This window comes from Echinops telfairi, unplaced genomic scaffold (assembly GCF_000313985.2).
Source record: "Echinops telfairi isolate 266 unplaced genomic scaffold, ASM31398v2 ScPeMD7_7453;HRSCAF=8491, whole genome shotgun sequence".
NCBI classification, from domain to species: domain Eukaryota; kingdom Metazoa; phylum Chordata; class Mammalia; order Afrosoricida; family Tenrecidae; genus Echinops; species Echinops telfairi.
The window spans coordinates 1,016,987-1,024,972 of record NW_022111353.1 but is presented as its reverse complement, the minus strand read 5'-3'; the positions used below and the strand labels follow the sequence as shown (position 1 = coordinate 1,024,972).

The 7,986-nt window shown below is 45.7% G+C and overlaps 1 pseudogene; it reads right to left on the bottom strand.

Annotated features, from left to right (window-relative positions):
* Positions 1-1,206, bottom strand: part of LOC101644010 — a 4,270-nt pseudogene extending 3,064 nt beyond the window's left edge.
* Between the last annotated feature and the right edge of the window lie 6,780 nt (positions 1,207-7,986).

Here is a 7,986-nt window from a genome sequence, read left to right as displayed (position 1 = left end):
TCGGTTTATCTTTGCAGAGAACTTATTAAACAAAACGACAACAACAACAAAAAGCAACGGCAAAACATAGGAAAGCTTATCAATCGTTCTAGGTCTGTTTGTTGACCTTTAGGAGTGTTTTCCAGTTAAGTCTGATGAGGTGCCATGCCCTGGCCCCAAAGTCTATTTTTGGTATTCCTCAGGGCCTTTATTTCTTTGGCCCCCTTGTTGCTTTGTTGCACGCCCTTAGCGTTTTGCCCCAGAGTGGTGGGGTCAGATCAGGCACAATTCTCGCACTGTGCCTCCAGTGCTGTCCCTCAAAGCGCTATGGTTCAGTGAGGGACGTCCTGTCTCATGGTTGGGTGTGTTCTATGGTCCTCTCTGTGCATTGGCTGCTCTGCTCAGGACTATCGTCCTTGGGGTCTTGGTGGACCAGGATGTGTTCCCCTCACTCTGTCCCCCTTCATTTGCTCCTGTGTGCTCTGATCAGATGTGTCCCTCTCCCTGAGCTGTAGCTTCAGTGTTGTCAGCTGAAGTGAATTCTTCTCCTGGGAGAGGGGACTGTCCACATAGTTGGGATTGGGGCTGCCCCCTCAGACCTCTCTATTGGTTCCTTACTTCATGCCGGTATGCTGCATTCATGTCTTGGCACACCAGGTTGAAGTCTGATCTCTCTCTCCTTCTGTGGAATAATCTCTTTTCTACATCCTCCAATCTTTCCAGCTCAGCCAGAGGGCAGTGGGGGTGGTGGGAGGTGAGGGGAGTTGGACGGGCAGAGTGAGAATGAGGGACAAGCCTCCTGTCAACCCTGTGTTAGTAAGAGATAGGTGTCAAGGGGGTCCAGTTAAAAGACTATTCTTGACCTTGGGTTGTGACTTTCCTGCAGATAGCCCTTAATCAGAGGTCCCAACTTAGATCAAAAGGTCCAACTCGAAAGGCTTTTAAGTTGTCCCCAGAGAATCATATTTTAGCTAGGCAGGCAGTTCATTAGAACTGTTCAGTTAATTCAAGGGAAATGGCCTTGGTTAAAAACAACAAAATGTTATTAAACCCAAGAGTATTAAAATAGCTTTTCTTTATAAATGTTCTAAGAGGGGCTTTTGCCTTCCCATCTGCCTTTGTCCCCAGAAAACACCTTGAAGCTGGCCGCCCTGTCAGACTCATGGTCCTGCCACAAGATCAACTCAGTCTGTAGGAAGGACACAGCCTACTGCAAGGCAGTAGCATGTTCGGGCCGGGAGTTAGTCCAGGACAGCTGCTGGGCCCAGGCTGCCAGCAATCCATAGCCTTATATCCAGCATCACCCGTGCCATCTATTCCAACCATTCTCCATCTCGGACAGAAGGTGGAACAGTGAGATGTCACCCCCAGGGAAAGTTCTTCAATGGGCCCAAGTCTAGAATGCATCTCGTCTTAAGGTTGTGGGAATGACATTCTTGAGGTCCCCTCTTGATGTCCCCTCATCACTTACTACAGTAAGTGATGGATTGAAATAGGTACTTCATTCTCGTTGTCCTATCAGTCATTTTGTGGAAGATCTCTTTGGTTTTGACACTGAGCAGCCTAATGTCAAATTCAAGGTTTGAGGGGAGGGGGTGGGGTTTTGGGAGGTTTTTGATCTGGAATTCCACTTCTAGTTCCCTTAGGCCTTGATGGATGCCCTGCATTGAGAAAAAAATATTAATAACTAAAAGCCTTTAAACACCCTTTTCCAGCATCTGCCAAAGCCCCAGAATAGAAACCTCCCCAAATTTCAGGTTTTCCTCTAAACCCTCTCCTTTCCCCAGTTTTGACCAAGCACCTTTCCACTAGCCCTTTGAAGGCTTTCATTTGAGAAAAGGACTTTGAAAACATTTAATCCATAGTTTCAGTTGTTTTCACTTGGAGGGCTGATGTCAACAATTCAGTCCCCTAAGACAAGCAGACCAGAGCCCTTCTTAACCAGGGCTCGGTGTCTCAGTGGCTTCATCTTCCCTGGACCTTAACTTTCAGAAAAACAATTCTCTCTATCTCCCCTCTCCGCAAGGTTGGAAAGCCCACCCTCCCTTGTGGAGCCCCCCTCCTCCCCGAGGGAGGGACCTTGGGGAGGGCCTGGACTGAAGCTAAGGCAGGGACTGGACAGACTTCCAAGTGGACTTGCCACTGGACCCACCAGGCATAGGGTGAACTCTGTCTAAAGAACCTGGCTAGCCAGCCAGCCCTCTCCAGTATCACCTCTGTTTCGGGCGCCCTGGTGGAAAACTCAAGGAGCCCTCCATGGAGGTGCTATGGGATAGGCGTTGGACAGCTGACCTAGAGGGAAATTGATTCTATAGTAATGGGGTTGAGTGATTGATTATTTATTTATGGTTTTGTGTGTTTGTGTGTGAAGGGTGGTGGAAAACGAAGGCACCCTGGTGGCCCAGTGGGTTCAGCATTGAGCTGTTCACCAAGTGGTCAGCAGTTTCAACCCACCAACTTCTCTGAGGGTGAAAGATGAGGCAACCAGCTTCGTGATGATTAATAGCCTGGAAAACCTTAGGGTCCAGCTCTACTTGACCCAAAGGGTCTATGAGTGAAGCCTCCCAGCAAGACAACGGGTTAGTGATGGGAAACTGGGATTTGGCCCAGTTTGGAAACATGTGACCTGAGAAGACTCGGGTCTGTGCTGCTAGAAAGGAATGCGATTTCCATTCCTCTGGTGGCGTCAGCCTTACATGCTGGGCTGCTAAGGTTGAACCCAGCAAGCTTTCTGTTCTGAGCTGATGGAGAGTTACAGTCCCTGGAACTCACAGGGCACTTCTACCCCGTCCTACAGGGTCACCACGAGTTTGCACCCACTCAATGGCAGTGTGTTTGAGTTTTCAAGCAAAAGATACAGAATTATACATATAGAATTAGGAACCCAAACAGATATTTATCTGGAATGGGGGTGGTGGGAGCCATAACATACACACTTTCAAAAGTTAATAAATCTTGCAATCATAAAAACATGTTCATTAACTGTCTGCATAACCATATTTTGATGGGCTCTTCATTTGTCAACGATTTTGTAACACATTTTCTCTGGTGAGAAATAATAGTTTGGTGTTTATTCTAGAATGGTTTATCAACATTCAGTTTTTTCCCATTAGCAGTTTAGAAAAGTTAATTTCAGGTGCCTCCAATAGCTATTTGTAATAACAAGGAATTACTATTTTATATTGTTAATTTTATTTAATATAAAATTAATTCTATTTTACATTTTATTGTTAAATTTGGGGAAACCGTCAAGAATTTCTTTCTTTTTTTTTTTTAACATTTTATTAGGGGCTCATACAACTGTTATCCCAATCCATACACACATCAATTGTGTGAAGCGCATTTGTACATCGTTTCTCAAAACATTTTCTCTCCATTGAAACCCCCGACATTAGGTCCTCATTTTTCCCCTCCCTCCCCGCTCCCCCCTCCCGCATGAGCCCCTGATAGTTTATAAATGGGTATTTTGTCATATCTTGCCCTGTCCGACGTCTCCCTTCATCCACTTTTTGGTTGTCTGTCCCCCAGGGAGGAGGTCACACACAGTTCCATGTAATCGGTTCCCTCTTTCCTACCCATTCTCCCTTTACCCTCCCTGTTTTGCCACTCACACCACTGGTCCTATAGGGCTCATCTGTCCCAGATTCCCTGTATTTCCAGTTCCCATCTATACCAGTGTACCTCCTCTGGTCTAGCCAGTCCTGCGAGATAGAATTCGAGTCATGGTAGTGGGAGCGGGGAGGAAACATTTAGGAACTAGAGGAAAGTTGTATTTCTCATCATCGCTACATCACACCCTGTCTGGCTCATCTCCTCCCCGAGACCCCTCTGCAAGGGGATCTCCAGTGGCCTACTAATGGGCTTTGGATCTCCACTCCGCACTCCCCCCATCATTCACTATGGTAAGATTTTTTGTTCTAATGATGCCTTACACCTGATCCCTTCGACACCTCGTGGTTGCATAGGCTGGTGTGCTTCTTCCATCAAGAATTTCTTGATAGAGCTCTAAGATCTCAGGCCACTTCAAGTTTTCTTGAGCAGTGACTAAATTTAAGTACTCTTTAAATTGCTGGAAGTGATTAAGCTACTTGTTCAGTTTTGTTTAAAGATGAGTTCTACAAAAAATCATATCATAGTGAATGAGGGGGGTAGTACGGAGTGGAGACTCAAAGCCCATTTGTAGGCCACTGGACATCCCCTTACAGAAGGGTCTCGGGGAGGAGACATACAACTTTCCTCTAGTTCCTAAATGCTTCCTCCTCCCCCACGATCATGATCCCAATTCTACCTTGCAAATCTGGCTAGACCAGAGGATGTACACTGGTACATGTGGGAGCTGGAAGCACAGGGAATCCAGGGCAGATGATCTCTTCAGGACCAGTGGTGTGAGTGGTGGTGCTGGGAAGGTGGAGGGAGGGTGGGGTGGAAAGGGGGAACAGATTACAAGGATCTACATGTGACCTCCTCCCTGGGGGATGGACAGTAGAAGAGTGGGTGAGGGGAGACAGTGGACAGTGCAAGATATGACAAAATAATAATTTATAAATTATCAAGAGTTCATGAAGGAGGGGGGAACAGGGAAGGAGGGGAAAAATGAGAAGCTGATGCCAGGGGCTTAGGTGGACAGCAGATGTTTTGGGAATGATGAGGGTAATGGATGTACAAATGTGCTTTACCCAATTGATGTATGTGTGGATTGTGATAAGAGTTGTATGAGCCCCTAATAAAACGATTAAAAAACCCCAAAAAAGATGAGTTCTAGGTTTTCTTCAAAGAGGAAATCAGTTTTTGAAAAGTTCCAATTGTGTGTATGATTCATTCTTTATCAATTGAGTATCAAAATAATTTTATTTCTGACTCCTGTTAAATGCATTTTATTCATTACTGGTGTTTAAACTTTATCTCTTCTTCGCCAAAAAAAATAAATTCTGATTTGGGGGAGAAAAAAGTTTCTTCTAAGTCATTTTTTATGTCAGAATAATTTCTATTGATTTAATATAGCAATATGTAAAAAAATATTTTTCACATCCAGCCAGGTCCATTTGGCTGTAATTCTCAGTATAATAAAATTATAAAAATAATTGTATGCATAGCTAATTGTATATGTTGCATGTTGAATATGTTCCTGAAGAAAAAGACTTCCATTTCGATGTCACTGATGAGAAGTGCATCCTACAATTAAAATTTTCTACACCTGAGAGTTGAAGAATTTATTGTCTCCTCTGCTCACAGACTTCTGATGCTAGCTTGCGTCATGTGATATTTTTACCATGACAAGTCCTTTGACCACACTCTAGAGCCTCTGGTGTCCAGTACATTGTCTCTATGAGTGCTAAGAGTGTTCCTGGAAGCGCCCCCCTCTCCCTGCACTGAAATTATCTGATTCTACACGGAAGTGAGTATGAACCATACAATGTATCTTAGGAAAACAAGCAATGTAAGCCTAACTTGCTTTCCTCTTGACTGGCTCCCCAAAATGCCGCCTAGTTGCAGTGGAAGGAGCCAAACTGTCTTCCTGGTACTTAAAATATAGATTACTTCTAAAGAAATTTGACATATGGTGACCAGGTACAGGTAAACACATTGCTAGTGCCCCTCTCAGGGCCTTGGAAAGAGCCAGGGCAAGTGAGGGGCTTCAAGGCACGTCTACCTCTGCCTGCCCAGCTATTGCAGCAAGCTTGGCTCTGCTGCCATCTCGGCTGCATCTCTTTTCAGACTGACCTTCACTCTCAGCCTCATCCAACACTGTTGACTCTGTTAGACTCTTTTCCTTGCCACCACGCATTTGGAACTGGAAGCTTATAAACTCCTCCATTACAAGGAACTGGTTAATTATACAGCCCTGTCCTTTTGTGGGAGATAGGTGTGTCCAGCCAAGTCATGGCACTATGTCATCCACCTCAACATTCCAGGTAATTCCGGAGCGAATTCCTTGCTCTCTACCCAGTCCCCTACAATCAAAGCCTCCACACAAGTTTGTCTGGGGGTGCTTCTCAGGAGCAGCTGTCCCTCAGGACTGAAAACAAGGATGCTTTACCACCCACAGCACCCACCAGTGGCTCCAAGCATCTCTGCTTACTTCTTCACACAGTTTGTTGTTGCATGCTGTTGAGTTCATTATGGCTCAAAGCAACTCTTCAGGGCAGAGTAGAACTACCCCACGGGGTTTGTTAGGATGTACTTTTTACAGGAACAGATCGCTACTTCTTCTCAGCTGGTGAGTTCAAACTACCTACCTTGCTGTTAGCAACCCAGCTCTTAACCACTGCACCAAATAGGATACCTCAAATCTTGAGGCCTCCTGTCCTTCCAAGAACTGCCTTGCCAAAGGTACACCGTCACCCCCTCACCCGTGATTTATCTGAAATGCCTCTTACACACATTGGTTTATTATTTTCTGAATATCCAGGGATGGATAAGTGTTGAGAAGCGCTGGGATGGAGTATCGATTTCATCAAAGTACTGAATTGCAGCACAGATAAATTCAGGTTCGATAGCACGTACCTGCATTCTTAAAAATTCGTTGACTAGTTCTACTACAGGGCTTGGCACATTTTCTTCTTCAGTTGCCCGGCTTTCCTCTGCCCCAGATTTCCCTCTTCAAGACCCTGGTGTTGCTCTTAGCAGACAGACAGTGCCACCTACTGCCCATTGAGAGACAGTTGCCATGGGCGAGGCTTCCAACCACATTACCTGTTCTTGGCAGGGTGGCAGGTAACCTAAGGTCAGAACAATTTAGAAGGTGCCCTGAACTTGGAGTACTGACAGGACATCCAAGTGTGCACAGGAATGAAAATTTAGGAAGGAGATGAATTGCCAGGGACAGAGCTCTGGATCTCTGGGTGGTTACAGGACCTGTGTCAGTGGTTGAGTGGGGATCTGGGCCTGACCTTGTCTGTCTTTGAGGTCCAAGTAGCTCCATCTCATCATGCTAAGAGGAAGGGGATCTCCTTTTATGGATAGTCAGAGGTGGGAGCAGAGAATTTAAGGAGGTAATGACCTAATATTTCAGAACCACCAACTAGGATGTGAGAAGTCCCTAGGTAGCACAAAGGCCAGTGGGTGCAATGTCTTGGGGATCCAGTGGTGATGGAAGTGTCTCCATGGCTCTCACAGGTCTCAGGGTGGCTCTGATAGCTCTCTGAGTGATCAACAGCAGGGAGGTGAAGCAGAGAGAGTGAGGCTCTCACAGGGCATAGCAAGTCTCCGCATGGCTTGTCCAGAGAGGGAGCTCCCAGAACCTCCTAATTAGCATGATAAGGTCTTTGGCAGAATCCAAATGCTGCATCCCTGCTGACTGGAGAACTTTAACCAAAGCATGCCTTTCTCCTTCAGAGTTTTTGCAATATAGAATCTGGTGGACTGAAGGAGCTGATTACACCAGGAATAAAGGAAAATGCTTTAGTTGTGGAAAGATAGGTCATCTTCCAAGAGAGTGTAGGGAGCGCAGGCCAATCAGCCTGGCTGCAAAGAGTGAGCTGAGGCCTGCAGCAGAGCATGGCCAGGACAACCCATCTTGGCTTTAAAAGTACCTGGATTTTACTCCTTCAGTAAGGGGTTTCCATTAGCAAACGCTTCCCAGCAGGGAAATAGAGAAAGAAGCTTGATTCAAGCCCTGCCCAACAAAGCAGGGAGGGTAAAGCCTCTGTCTAACCCAGCAAGAGAATCAATCAGAGGTATCCCCCAACCTCACAGCAGGAGACCAGACCTAACCGAACTTGCAAAAGCCCAGCCTCTGTCCTCACTGCAGGCAGTTTGATGAACCAAGAAAAGATTCAGAAGCCCTTGCAGCAGCCTGTTGACACCAAAAAGCAGGAACTTATTATTGAAAGAGTAATACCGTTTTTTTAAGAAAAATCATTTTATTAGGGGCTCATACAGCTCTTATCACAATCCATACATACATCAATTGTGTAAAGCATATTTGTACATTCATTGCCCTCATCATCTCAAAATATTTGCTCTCCACTTAAGCCCCCGGCATTAGGGCCTCATTTTCCCCTCCCT